Source organism: Rana temporaria, chromosome 13, assembly GCF_905171775.1.
Source record: "Rana temporaria chromosome 13, aRanTem1.1, whole genome shotgun sequence".
NCBI lineage: Eukaryota > Metazoa > Chordata > Amphibia > Anura > Ranidae > Rana > Rana temporaria.
The window spans coordinates 798,274-811,922 of record NC_053501.1 but is presented as its reverse complement, the minus strand read 5'-3'; positions in this window follow the sequence as shown (position 1 = coordinate 811,922).

The following is a 13,649-nucleotide window of genomic DNA, read 5'->3' as shown; positions in this document are numbered from 1 at the left end:
ACAGCCGTACCTGGTCCCCGGGAGGGTTTCTTAGACTTTTTGTTGATTCTTCTTCTAGGAACAGCCAATCGTCTTATTTTTGCAGGTTTGACCTCAGTTAGTGATTCAGAAGCATCAAAAACGAAAAGGGAGGGCTGATGGGAAGACCCTTCGGTTACTGGAGTGGCAGCCGCCACCAGTGTAGGGACTTGTGTTGGTACAGTTGTACTTGGTCCTTGGGAGGGTTCCTCAGACTTTTTGTTGAGTCTTCTTCTAGGAACAGCCAATCGTCTTGTTTGACCAACTACATTCATAGTTGGTGATTCAGAAGCGTCGAAAAGGGAGGGCTGATGGGAAGACCCTCCGGTTACTGGAGTGGCAGCCGCCACCAGTGTAGGGACCTGTGTTGGTACAGCCGTACCTGGTCCCCGGGAGGGTTTCTTAGACTTTTTGTTGATTCTTCTTCTAGGAACAGCCAATCGTCTTATTTTTGCAGGTTTGACCTCAGTTAGTGATTCAGAAGCATCAAAAACGAAAAGGGAGGGCTGATGGGAAGACCCTTCGGTTACTGGAGTGGCAGCCGCCACCAGTGTAGGGACTTGTGTTGGTACAGCTGTACCTGGTCCCTGGGAGGGTTCCTCAGACTTTTTGTTGAGTCTTCTTCTAGGAACAGCCAATCGTCTTGTTTGACCAACTACATTCATAGTTGGTGATTCAGAAGCTCCAAAATCAACAATGGAGGGCTGATGGGAAGACCCTCCGGTTACTGCAGTGTCCGCCGCCACCAGTGTAGGGACCTGTGTTGGTAAATCCGTGCCTGGTCCTTGGGATGGTTCCTCAGACATTTTGTTGAGTCTTCTTCTAGGAACAGCCAATCGTCTTGTTTGACCAACTTCATTGATAGTTAGTGAATCAGAAGCGTCGAAAAGGGAGGGCTGATGGGAAGACCCTCCGGTTACTGGAGTGGCAGCCACCACCAGTGTAGGGACCTGTGTTGGTACAGCCGTACCTGGTCCCTGGGAGGGTTCCTCAGACTTTTTGTTGAGTCTTCTTCTAGGAACAGACAATGGTCTTTGACCAACAACATTGATAGTTGGTGATTCAGAAGCATCAAAAAGGGAGGGCTGATGGGAAGACCCTTCGGTTACTGGAGTGGCAGCCGCCACCAGTGTAGGGACCTGTGTTGGTACAGCCGTACCTGGTCCCTGGGAGGGTTCCTCAGACTTTTTGTTGAGTCTTCTTCTAGGAACAGCCAATGGTCTTTGACCAACAACATTTATAGTTGGTGATTCAGAAGCATCAAAAAGGGAGGGCTGATGGGAAGACCCTTCGGTTACTGGAGTGGCAGCCGCCACCAGTGTAGGGACCTGTGTTGGTACGGCCGTACCTGGTCCCTGGGAGGGTTCCTCAGACATTTTGTTGAGTCTTCTTCTAGGAACAGCCAATCGTCTTGTTTGACCAACTTCATTGATAGTTAGTGAATCAGAAGCATCGAAAAGGGAGGGCTGATGGGAAGACCCTCCGGTTACTGGAGTGGCAGCCGCCACCAGTGTAGGGACCTGTGTTGGTACAGCCGTACCTGGTCCCTGGGAGGGTTCCTCAGACTTTTTGTTGAGTCTTCTTCTAGGAACAGCCAATGGTCTTTGACCAACAACATTGAAAGTTGCTGATTCAGAAGCATCAAAAAGGGAGGGCTGATGGGAAGACCCTTCGGTTACTGGAGTGGCAGCCGCCACCAGTGTAGGGACCTGTGTTGGTACGGCCGTACCTGGTCCCTGGGAGGATTCCTCGGACTTTTTGTTAAGTCTTCTTCTAGGAACAGCCAATGGTCTTTGACCAACTTCATTGATAGTTGGTGATTCAGAAGCGTCGAAAAGGGAAGGCTGATGGGAAGACCCTTCGGTTACTGGAGTGGCAGCCGCCACCAGTGTAGGGACCTGTGTTGGTACAGCCGTACCTGGTCCCTGGGAGGGTTCCTCAGACTTTTTGTTGAGTTTTCTTCTAGGAACAGCCAATCGTCTTTTTTGACCAACTTCATTGATAGTTGGTGATTCAGAAGCTCCAAAAACGAAAAGGGAGGGCTGATGGGAAGACCCTTCGGTTACTGGAGTGGCAGCCGCCACCAGTGTAGGGACCTGTGTTGGTACAGCCGTACCTGGTCCCTGGGAGGGTTCCTCAGACATTTTGTTGAGTCTTCTTCTAGGAACAGCCAATCGTCTTGTTTGACCAACTTCATTGATAGTTGGTGATTCAGAAGCATCGAAAAGGGAGGGCTGATGGGAAGACCCTCCGGTTACTGGAGTGGCAGCCGCCACCAGTGTAGGGACCTGTGTTGGTACAGCCGTACCTGGTCCCTGGGAGGGTTCCTCAGACTTTTTGCTGAGTCTTCTTCTAGGAACAGCCAATGGTCTTTGACCAACAACATTTATAGTTGGTGATTCAGAAGCATCAAAAAGGGAGGGCTGATGGGAAGACCCTTCGGTTACTGGAGTGGCAGCCGCCACCAGTGTAGGGACCTGTGTTGGTAAATCTGTGTCTGGTCCTTGGGACGGTTCCTCAGACATTTTGTTGAGTCTTCTTCTAGGAACAGCCAATCGTCTTGTTTGACCAACTACATCGATAGTTGGTGATTCAGAAGCGTCGAAAAGGGAGGGCTGATGGGAAGACCCTCCGGTTACTGGAGTGGCAGCCGCCACCAGTGTAGGGACCTGTGTTGGTACAGCCGTACCTGGTCCCTGGGAGGGTTCCTCAGACTTTTTGTTGAGTTTTCTTCTAGGAACAGCCAATCGTCTTTTTTGACCAACTTCATTGATAGTTGGTGATTCAGAAGCTCCAAAAACGAAAAGGGAGGGCTGATGGGAAGACCCTTCGGTTACTGGAGTGGCAGCCGCCACCAGTGTAGGGACCTGTGTTGGTACAGCCGTACCTGGTCCCTGGGAGGGTTCCTCAGACATTTTGTTGAGTCTTCTTCTAGGAACAGCCAATCGTCTTGTTTGACCAACTTCATTGATAGTTGGTGATTCAGAAGCATCGAAAAGGGAGGGCTGATGGGAAGACCCTCCGGTTACTGGAGTGGCAGCCGCCACCAGTGTAGGGACCTGTGTTGGTACAGCCGTACCTGGTCCCTGGGAGGGTTCCTCAGACTTTTTGCTGAGTCTTCTTCTAGGAACAGCCAATGGTCTTTGACCAACAACATTTATAGTTGGTGATTCAGAAGCATCAAAAAGGGAGGGCTGATGGGAAGACCCTTCGGTTACTGGAGTGGCAGCCGCCACCAGTGTAGGGACCTGTGTTGGTAAATCTGTGTCTGGTCCTTGGGACGGTTCCTCAGACATTTTGTTGAGTCTTCTTCTAGGAACAGCCAATCGTCTTGTTTGACCAACTACATCGATAGTTGGTGATTCAGAAGCGTCGAAAAGGGAGGGCTGATGGGAAGACCCTCCGGTTACTGGAGTGGCAGCCGCCACCAGTGTAGGGACCTGTGTTGGTACAGCCGTACCTGGTCCCTGGGAGGGTTCCTCAGACATTTTGTTGAGTCTCCTTCTAGGAACAGCCAATCGTCTTGTTTGACCAACTACATTGATAGTTGGTGATTCAGAAGCGTCAAAAACGAAAAGGGAGGGCTGATGGGAAGACCCTCCGGTTTCTGGAGTGGCAGCCACCACTAGTGTAGGGACCTGTGTTGGTACAGCTGTACCTGGTCCCTGGCATGGTTTCTTAGACTTTTTGTTGAGTCTTCTTCTAGGAACAGCTATTTGTCTTGTTAGTCCAACCACATTGATAGTTGGTGATTCAGAAGCTGCAGAAAGAGACATAGAGGGCTGATGTGAAGACCCTCCGGTTACTGCAGTGGCTGCTGCCACCAGTGTGGGGACCTCTGTTGGTAAAGCTGTACCTGGTCCCTGGGAGGGCTGATGGGATGACCCTCCAGTTGCTGGAGTGGCATCCGCCACCACTGTGTGGACCTGTATTGGTACATCCGTACCTTGGTTCCTTGGAGTCTCCGTGTGAACGTCACATTCTGGCAAAGTCTCCGTGTAAATGCCATATGCCTGTGGCATCTCCGTGTGAACGTCACATACTGTTGATGCCTCAGTGTGAACTTCACATGCTGTTGATGCCTCCGTGTGAACGTCACATGCTGTTGATGCCTCCGTGTGAACTTCACATGCTGTTGATGTCTCCGTGTGAACGTCACATGCTGTTGATGTGTCCGTGTGAACATCACATGCTGGTGGAGTCTCCGTGTGAATGTCACATGCTGGTGGAGTCTCCGTGTGAACGTTGCATGCTGTTGATGTCTCCGTGTGAATGTCACATGCTGGTGGAGTCTCTGTGTGAACGTCACATGCTGGTGGAGTCTCAATGTAGCTTTCATATTCTGTCTCGCTCACTGGGGCAGTCCTGCCTTGTGAGCTGTCTGTGCAGTAAATACTGCGTACATCTGCAATATAAATAAGAATCGGATTTAGCACCTTCACTTCACTTCATCTACATTTTATATATTTTTTATACAACATCAAATTATAGAGAGAAAAGTTCCAAATCCCAGTGTCAGGGGCAATAAATAAACCCGACATGACAGGGACACAGGGATGACTAATGTTGGCCTTCATATAAAAATGTTGGTTGCCTGGCCTTCATGCCGACCCAGTAAAATGAATGGAGTCAGAAAGGGAACTGATTCGTCACTTCCGGGTGCGGGGGAGTAATCTGCAGGGCTTCTGTTTCTGAGTATTAAACACTCGGCCTCTTTTATTGTAATCCCTCGAATTGTTGCGGTGGATTGATATAGAAGAGGCCGGGGACCGGGAACTGATGTATTGCAGATTACTCCGCCGCACCCCAAAGTGAAGAAATAGTCCCCTGCACGTTTTGGATCGATTTCCATGCGATTCTGTCATGTGACAATGGTGACAAGATCTTGCCATGTTTGGGGTGCCATTAAGAATAATGTAATCCGAATTCTTGCTCCCCCTTTCCCATGATTTGGAATCACAGCACTTCTACCGGCCATTCCAAATCGGCCAGTGTGGGCGGAGTGTCAGGCAGAATTCCAGGCAAATGATGAAATAGAAACTGTCTGTGGGAGCTGCTTTACAGCACAGCCCTGCAGGGACCTACTAGGGGCCCCATTTGTTCAGCATGGGGGAGGGGCATAAAGGGTCTATTTAATGCCTTTGGGGTGCAGACGGAGTGATCTTCTGCACTGCAGTTCCCAATAATTACATTTAAGTTCTGGCCTCTTCTATATCAACCAATCAGGGACAGGCCTGGACTGTAATTGTTGGGGAGCGCAGCTCTGCAGATCACACCACCTGCACCCTAAAGACCTTACCATTTTATTTTATGTTGGCTACAATGTCCATGTTGGCAATTTCTGGCAGTTGGTTGGCACTGAGGGGATCAGCCCAGCCTGTAATGAGGGGAATGCAAAGCTTGTTCAAAAAAAAGTCAGTTAGGAGGGGGGAGGGGGGGGGGCTCTCTGTATAAAGGGGGAGGGGGGCTCCCTGTATAAAGGGGAGGGGGGCTCTCTGTATAAAGGGGAGGGGGCTCTCTGTATAAAGGGGGGGTCTCTCTGTATAAAGGGGAGGGGGGCTCTCTGTATAAAGGGGAGGGGGGCTCTCTGTATAAAGGGGAGGGGGGCTCTCTGTATAAAGGGGAGGGGGCTCTCTGTATAAAGGGGGGGTCTCTCTGTATAAAGGGGAGGGGGGCTCTCTGTATAAAGGGGAGGGGGGCTCTCTGTATAAAGGGGAGGGGGGCTCCCTGTATAAAGGGGAGGGGGGCTCTCTGTATAAAGGGGAGGGGGGCTCTCTGTATAAAGGGGAGGGGGGCTCTCTGTATAAAGGGGAGGGGGGGCCTCTCTGTATAAAGGGGAGGGGGGGCTCTCTGTATAAAGGGGAGGTGGGAGGGGGCTCTCTGTATAAAGGGGAGGGGGCTCTCTGTATAAAGGGGAGGGGGGGCCTCTGTATAAAGGGGAGGGGGCTCTCTGTATAAAGGGGAGGGGGGCTCTCTGTATAAAGGGGAGGGGGAGGGGGCTCTCTGTATACAGCGCCAAGAATTACTGTTTGCTTTTCTTGGTTTAAAAATCTGCAGATTTCTTCTTACAGGACAAAAACCATCAATGTCCATGGAAATCCCTATACATGTGTACATATGGGGGGGGGGAGGGGGTGTTTTATGTTTTATGAGTCCTGGCCCCGGAGTTAGTACGTGGCTCCATCATACGCTGCTATCTGCAGCTCTCCCTGTGTCTCCTCACCCCTCCCTGTACATGTTTCCTCCCCTCCTCCTCACCCCTCCCCCTCCATGTCTCCTCCCCCTCTGTCACCTCCCCCTCCCCCTGATCTGTATCTCTCCTCCTCTGTCACATAATAATCTCCATCCCAGTGCCTGTGCTTTATAAACAACAATCAGACATTTCTCCTTGTATTACAATGTATCCATCTTGGTCTCTGTTTAATCTCCAACTGTCATAATGCTGCCCATGTGATCCGTAATGACAGTTGGGTTGAGAGCACAACCAGTGTGACAGTTGGCTCTCCCAGCATGCCGGGAATCAAAATGATTTTTGTTCAATCGATGGATTTCCTTCCTCTTTATTCCGCTAGAAACCGTTTCTTTATAAATAACCCACAGACACTGGGAGGAGCTTTGTATGTGTCAGAGGGGAGGGTATAAAGATCACATAGAGGCTTAACTCCTCCTCCTCCCCCTCCCTGTACATGACTCCTCCCCCTCCCTGTACATGTCTCCTCCCTGTACATGACTCCTCCCCCTTTATGTACATGACTCCTCCCCCTCCCTGTACATGTCTCCTCCCCTCCTCCCTGTACATGACTCCTCCCCCTCCCTGTACATGACTCCTCCCCCTCATTGTACATGACTCCTCCTCCCCTCCCTGTACATGACTCCTCCCCCTCCCTGTACATGACTCCTCCCCCTCCCTGTACATGACTCCTCCCCTCCCTGTACATGACTCCTCCCCCTCCCTGTACATGACTCCTCCCCCTCCCTGTACATGACTCCTCCCCCTCCCTGTACATGACTCCTCCCCTCCCTGTACATGACCCCTCCCCCTCCCTGTACATGTCTCCTCCCCCTCACTGTACATGACTCCTCCCCCTCCCTGTACATGACCCCTCCCTGTACATGTCTCCTCCTCCCTGTACATGTCTCCTCCCTGTACAGTACATTTTGTATCGATCACTATCCATAGTACTTACCAATCTCGGTGTCGGTATCCCGGTGATGTCTTTTGGCTTTACAGCCGGAACCGAGACATCCAACGACGGCTCTGATACAGCCGCGTACAAGCGCCCGGCTCCTCTTCATTCTGGAGGGCTTTTTGGGGGTATCTGCAGGCTGGACACTGATACCTCCTCCTTCCACAGCCGCCCTTCCTTCGCTGGGCTTCTCTTTGGTGTTTTTCAGAGAAAAAAGCTTTTTACATTTAAGTTGTCTCATTATTAAGAATAAAGAAACGCGCTTTAAATGTACGAGAACTAGAAATCGCAATGAAATCCAATCGAATGAAATCGAATGAAATCGCAAGAAAAATCTCAGGAGAGATTAGAAACACGTCTTCACTGGTCAGTGATCAGTCGTCTTCTGCCGCCTCCCCTCCGCACCGCCTTATATTCGCTCAGCTGATGACATCAATGGTAACCATGGCAACAGACGCACTGTCTGCACCACATTATATGACATCACCGCAATGTCATGTGAAAATAACTGCCGTTTTTTCTTAAAGGGGCCACGTCCTTATTTGTGAACTTTGTGAATTCAGGCTGTAGGATCAGAATACGGATCTCATAGAAGATGTTCTCGTGGATGAGATTTAACCCTTTCAGTCCCAGATCTCTTCATTATTATTATTATTACACCCCAATTATTTCTACATTTGTAACCCTTTCACCGCCAAATCACAATGTCTTTCTTTTCGTTTTTAACACTTTCAGCGCCAAACCAAATTTTTTAACCCGCCTCGTTTTTTTTTAACCCTTTCACTGCCAGGTGGAATGTTTTCCCTTTCATATATCAACCCTTTCATTGCCAAACCAAGATTTATTTTTTAATCCTTTAATTTCTTTTAACCCTTTCATTGCCAAAACCAAATTATTATTATTTTTTATAACCCCTCCCCCATTTTTAACCCTTTAACTGCCAAACCAGTAATTTTCATCTTTCATCTTTCTTAACCCTTTCAGCAGCAAACCATTTTTTTAACCCTTTCACTGCCAAATCATATCCCCCCCCCACACTCACACACACACACACTTTAACCCTTTAATGGCCAGGCGGAATGTTTTCCCTTTCATTTATGAACCCTTTCTTTGCCAAACCAAGATTTATTTTTTAATCCTTTCATTTCTTTTAACCTTTTCAGTACCAAAGCCAAATTATTATTATTATTTTTTATAACCCTTCACCTCCCCGTTTTTAACCCTTTCACTGCCAAACCAATCATTTTTTTTTTAAATCCTTTCATCTTTTTTAACCCTTTCAGCGCCAAACCAATTTTTTTTTTAACTCTTTCACTACCAAATCATAATTGTTATTCCTTTTTGTTTTTAACCCTTTCACTGACAATCCCCCCATTTCTCCCCGTATGTTACTTTATAAATAAAGGAAATCCTCTTTATTATCACATCATTTCCTGTTTGCAATGCCTCCTTGGAGACGAGTGTCATCAATGGGCGCAAATACGGTGTGACAGAAAGTATTTCAACCACCGCCATTTTATTCTCCATGCTGTAAGAAAATAATGTTTGGGGGTTCTAAGTAAATTTCGAGCAAGATAAAAAGATTTTAACTTGTAAACAGCAAATCTCAGGAAGAGGCTCGGGGGAGGGGGGGTGAGGGGGTTAGAGGAGCCGCGTCCTTGTGTGTGAACTTTGTGAATTCAGGCTGTAGGATCAGAATACGGATCTAATAGGGGTACGGCTCCGGGAAGAACATGTTATTGTCAATGAGATTTAACCCTTTCACCACCAAACTATATTCTTCATTTATTCCAAATGGAAAGTGTAGCAAAGTATGGGGCAGTTGTCGCTCTCTCGCCCTTTATATACGGTATGGGACGGTTGTCGCTCTCTCGCCCTCTATATACGGTATGGGGCAGTTGTCGCTCTCTCGCCCTTTATATACGGTATGGGACGGTTGTCGCTCTCTCGCCCTCTATATACGGTATGGGACGGTTGTCGCTCTCTCGCCCTCTATATACGGTATGGGACGGTTGTCGCTCTCTCGCCCCCTATATACGGTATGGGACGGTTGTCGCTCTCTCGCCCTCTATATACGGTATGGGACGGTTGTCGCTCTCTCGCCCTCTATATACGGTATGGAAGGGTTGTCGCTCTCTCGCCCCGTATATATACGGTATGTGACGGTTGTCGCTCTCTCGCCCTCTATATACGGTATGGGACGGTTGTCGCTCTCTCGCCCCCTATATACGGTATGGGACGGTTGTCGCTCTCTCGCCCTCTATATACGGTATGGGACGGTTGTCGCTCTCTCGCCCTCTATATACGGTATGGGACGGTTGTCGCTCTCTCGCCCTCTATATACGGTATGGGACGGTTGTCGCTCTCTCGCCCTCTATATACGGTATGGGACGGTTGTCGCTCTCTCGCCCCCTATATACGGTATGGGACGGTTGTCGCTCTCTCGCCCTCTATATACGGTATGGGACGGTTGTCGCTCTCTCGCCCTCTATATACGGTATGGAAGGGTTGTCGCTCTCTCGCCCTGTATATACGGTATGTGACGGTTGTCGCTCTCTCGCCCTCTATATACGGTATGGGACGGTTGTCGCTCTCTCGCCCTCTATATACGGTATGGGACGGTTGTCGATCTCTCGCCCTGTATATACGGTATGGGACGGTTGTCGCTCTCTCGCCCCCTATATACGGTATGGGACGGTTGTCGCTCTCTCGCCCTCTATATACGGTATGGGGCGGTTGTCGCTCTCTCGCCCTCTATATACGGTATGGAAGGGTTGTCGCTCTCTCGCCCTGTATATACGGTATGTGACGGTTGTCGCTCTCTCGCCCTCTATATACGGTATGGGACGGTTGTCGCTCTCTCGCCCTCTATATACGGTATGGGACGGTTGTCGCTCTCGCCCTGTATATACAAAAATATGATCACTGCAATCAGTGACACTGTGACAAGGGGGTGATCGGGGGGTGATCGGGGGGGGGGTTATGTGCCTATGTGTACTGTGTCAGTGTGCTATTGGTGCAACTCACTGTACTGATGTCTTCTCTCTTCTGCCAGTGTTTACACTTACACAGGCAGGGCGGGCAGAGGAGGAAGCGGATTCGCTGGGAGCGATCGCGAGGGGGTGGCTAGAAACGAATAGCCGCCCCCTCATCCCGGATCGCTCCTACACCGTTAGCGGCCGTCGCATGTACCGGGGGGGGTTCCAATCGGACCCCCGACCCGCGGAAAGGCAGGGACGTACCTGTACGCCCATATGCCTGTACGCGCCATTCTGTGGACATACATATACATGCATTGGTCGTTAAGTGGTTACGTGTATTCTCAATCTGAGATACGCTTCTCTGTTGCTAAGATACGACCGCTGTAAGTCTCCTGCGCCGTCGTATCTTAGCTGCATATTTACGCTGGCCGCTAGGGGCGTGTACGGCGATTCACGACGAGAATATGCAAATGAGCAAGATACGCCTATTCACGAACGTACGCACGCCCGTCGCATGTAAGATACAACGTTTACGTAAGGCGTTTTCAGGCGTAAAGATAAACCACCGAAAAGATGGCGCAGTCAATGTTAAGTATGGACGTCGGGACAGCCGTCGAATTTCACGCCGTTTGCATAAGCCGATTCAGAATGGCGCTGGGTGTAAGTTACGTTCACGTCGAAAGCATTGACTATTTGCGACGTGATTTTGAGCATGCGCACTGGGATGCGTTCACGGACGGCGCATGCGTCTTTCGTTAGGCGCGTCATTTATGTGAGGTCACAATTCATTACCATACAACACGCCCACTACCAGCCTACTTTGAATTAGGCGCGCTTACGCCGGCCCATTTACACTACGCCGCTTAGGGAGCAAGTGCTTTGTGAATACTGTACTCGCCTCTCTAAGTTGCAGCGGCGTAGCGCAAATACGATACACTGCGCCCGCACAAACATACGCCGCCCTACGTGAATCTGGGCCATAATGTCCAATATAAAATAGTTGTTGCTCAGAAGTGAAGCGCAGTGATATAGAGAACACGAGGAAACATCGAGGTGTATCTTCAATCTAAATAATGTTAGTTGGGGTGTAGTAGGGGTGTAGTAGGGATGTAGTAGTGATGTAGTAGGGGTGTAGTAGGGGTGTAGTAGTGATGTAGTAGGGGTGTAGTATGGATGTAGTAGTGATGTAGTAGGGGTGTAGTATGGATGTAGTAGTGATGTAGTAGGTGTGAAGTAGTGATGTAGTAGGGGTATACAGTAGTAATGGTGTAGTAGCGGTGTATGATGACTATATACAGTACGTTGCTGGTAGGTGATATTTTCCTCCATCAGGCGGCGTGTAGTAAGAGACGATCGCACGGTTGGGCGGCGGGGGGAGAAGGCGGGACTCTCACTACTCTACGTGTCCCCCCCCCCCCCCTCAGACGGAGGAAGTTGGAAAACATTGACCTCCATAGAGGAGAGGGGAGAACATTTCTCAGCACTGAGTGTCCCATCCCCCGCCCGTCTCCTGTCCCCTCCCCCGGGGGCCGCATGACAACTCAACTCTGAACTACAAATCCCAGCCTGACCTCCGCGGGACTCCCAAAGGGAAGAAGAAAAGATCCGAGAGAATTAAAATGCAGCTTCGGTGCCCTCTGGAAAATTTACCCCCCTTTTCACGACCAGGATTTTTTTTGCGCTACTTTAAACTGACAATTGCGCGGTCGTGTGACGCTGTGCCCCCCCTCCCCCCCACACAGCTTTCCTTTTTCTGCTATAAAACACCCAATAAAATAAAAGAAATGTAAATAAATTCTTTATCAATTTGTTATCCTGCTCCATATTTCTGCTACAAAATAATAATAAAAATCCGACAAATAGAAATTATTTTTTGTGCCATTAATAATAAAAGACCGAAAATTAAAAAAAAATGTATTTTCTGCTACAAAACAACAAAAAAATCGAATTTCTTCATCAATATTTTTTATTCTGCTCCATGCTAAAAAAAATCCCACAAATTGCCCTTCATTTTGGTGATATTTGATCCCCTCAGAGGGATTTTATTAATAATAAAAGAGCGACAATTTTGAAAAAGAAACAAAAAAAAAAAATTTATTTTCTGCTATAAAACTATTTTGAAAAAATGTCTCTCTCCCCCGCTGGCCTAGGCCCCTTACAGGACGACTGGTGTTACCCGCCTCCCCCCCCCCGCCGCCGGTGTATGAAACACAAAATATGATTTATTGCTCTGGGAAGGAGCCGAGGCCTCGTGTTGTACAGCGCTACGCAAACTGTTGGCACCAAATAAATCCTGTATAATAATAATAATAATAGTGGGCGGCGGCTTCCCCAATTTTTCTGCATAAATCTCCCTGAATTTTGTATTCCTTCCTAAACTAGTGCAAGAGCTGATTGCATAGAAAACTGCTGCTCTGCTGCCCCCGAGTGGTCAATGTTTAGTGGTGCCTAAAGACAATGATAAATATTCAACACGTTATTGCAGATCATGCATTGGCCTGACTCCTCTACTGACCCTCTGGCTTTATCTGACCCCTGCCCCCCTCTCTCCCTTTCTCTCTCCCTGCCCCCCTCTCTCTCTCTATTCCCCATCTATTTCCCCTGCCCCCACTCTCCCTGCTCCCCCCTCTCTCCCTGCTCCCCTGTCTCTCTCTCTCTCTCTCTCTCTCTGCCCCCTCTCTCTCCCCCTGCCCCCTCTCTCCCTGCTCCCCTGTCTCTCTCTCTCTCTGCCCCCTCTCTCTCCCCTACCCCCTGCTGGGGGGATTACATTTGGGGGGGGGGGGGATGGCAGTACTGAGGGTGAATGACACCCTGGCAGCCAGAGTGGGTACAGCACACCCGGACAGGCCTCTCTCACCAGCCTGGCAGCCAGAGTGGGTACAGCGCACCCGGACGGGCCTCTCTCACCAGCCTGGCAGCCAGAGTGGGTACAGCGCACCCGGACGGGCCTCTCTCACCAGCCTGGCAGCCAGAGTGGGTACAGAGCACCCGGACAGGCCTCTCTCACCAGCCTGGCAGCCAGAGTGGGTACAGCGCACCCGGACGGGCCTCTCTCACCAGCCTGGCAGCCAGAGTGGGTACAGCGCACCCGGACGGGCCTCTCTCACCAGCTTGGCAGCCAGAGTGGGTACAGCGCACCCGGACGGGCCTCTCTCACCAGCCTGGCAGCCAGAGTGGGTACAGCGCACCCGGACGGGCCTCTCTCACCAGCCTGGCAGCCAGAGCGGGTACAGCGCACCCGGACGGGCCTCTCTCACCAGCCTGGCAGCCAGAGTGGGTACAGGGCACCCAGACAGGCCTCTCTCACCAGCCTGGCAGCCAGAGTGGGTACAGCGCACCCGGACGGGCCTCTCTCACCAGCCTGGCAGCCAGAGTGGGTACAGCGCACCCGGACGGGCCTCTCTCACCAGCCTGGCAGCCAGAGTGGGTACAGCGCCCCTGGACGGGCCTCTCTCACCAGCCT